Source organism: Phaethon lepturus, unplaced genomic scaffold, assembly GCF_000687285.1.
Source record: "Phaethon lepturus isolate BGI_N335 unplaced genomic scaffold, ASM68728v1 scaffold371, whole genome shotgun sequence".
In the NCBI taxonomy this organism is placed as follows: domain Eukaryota; kingdom Metazoa; phylum Chordata; class Aves; order Phaethontiformes; family Phaethontidae; genus Phaethon; species Phaethon lepturus.
In genome coordinates this window covers 111,340-112,705 of record NW_010518288.1, presented here as the reverse complement: position 1 = coordinate 112,705, position 1,366 = coordinate 111,340, and the positions used below count along the sequence as shown (strand labels likewise).

The window sequence follows — 1,366 nt, the reverse complement described above, 5'->3', positions numbered from 1 at the left end:
CACTCTTTCATACTTGCAGCATTTTGTATGTATTTTTCATGACAGTATATCAAGCACTTGGAGTAAATGCTTTTTTTTACAATAATTCATTATAATGATATATTTCCACATTACAAGCAGCACACATAAATAGATACCAAACCATCAAATTATCATGCAAAGCATTTCTAACATCACTGTGCCTTTGTAATGGGGGAGGGGGAAGGAGTGCACCACCACAGCCTTTGAGGACATATTCTGAAATGCCTGGTTTGATTTGAAAAGGGGTTTGCAAAAAATTTAATTTTGGTCCTAGACAAAAAGAAATAGTGCAAGTAAGTGAAGGTAGTATGTGTCGACATATTCAAGGTGTACAACTCTGGTATTGATAAGAGTGCAGACACAGGGTTCAGTGGTCAGTGTAGGCTACAAACCAGTTTGGAGCCTGGGTGAATTCATCCCTTTAAGCACTATGAGAGAATCAAAGCAGCCGACTCTGCTGATCTCTACACAGAGGGAGGAGAATAGGATATGTGTTTTTTTATTTGCTATTTCTCTGATAATCGTAATGTCACCAATGTCCCCTTGTGGTCCATTCCTGAGGATCAGCAGCACTGGTTCCCCATGGAGCCTCTCAGCAGAGGGGAAATGAGCCTTGAATCTCAATCAGAAAGCAGAAATTAACTCTCCAAGCAGAGAAGGTTGCTAAGAACAGCTGGGAGTGGAGCCTAGCTGTTCATTCTGCTCAGCTGGGAGTAGGGACGTTTGTCTACCATCATCTAGCTGAGTACTCCCTTACCCTGGGAGCTGACAACTACTTGTACCCGCCTCTACCCCTCCCACTTTAGGGTGGTGTTTGCTGCCTTCCTGGGAACTGAAGACAGCAGAGAGGAGGTCAGGACGGGCAGCTGTGGCAGACTGTGGCATCGATTCTTTGCTGCCCGTGGTTCCCACTTGCTGCAGCAGAAACGAAAATGTTGGTGGTGCAGACCATTGTGGAGGTGGTGGCTGGGCAGGCTGCTGTGGTGCCACCGACTTCACCCAAGCAGCACCTTCCCGAATATGCAGTTTGGTTCCATTTCACCAGCTGTTTAAACTAAGCAACCTGGCTACTGACCTTCCAGCAGACACCTGCACTGCCTGGTTGCCTTGATTTGGACACAGTAGCTTTGGGTCAGTAGGCTCATCAGATTCAAATGCAAAACGACAGCCTTCAGGTTGCCATGGCCTCACTAGCAGCCAGCTCTAGCTATGCTAAAGCTCAGGTGGATATATCCATATGAGTTGCAGCTGAACTCTTGACATATAAGCTGTAGAAGTAGCATCCCACTGCGTGCTCAGCAGCACAGCCCACAATTTTGCTCACCTTCATCAACCATTTCGGGAT

The 1,366-nt window shown here is 46.3% G+C and overlaps 1 protein-coding gene across 1 annotated transcript in view; it reads left to right on the top strand.

The window, feature by feature from the left end:
- Positions 1 to 1,366, top strand: part of PPFIA2 (protein tyrosine phosphatase, receptor type, f polypeptide (PTPRF), interacting protein (liprin), alpha 2) — a 72,819-nt gene that overhangs the window by 28,088 nt on the left and 43,365 nt on the right. The gene's annotated exons all lie outside the window — the stretch shown is intronic.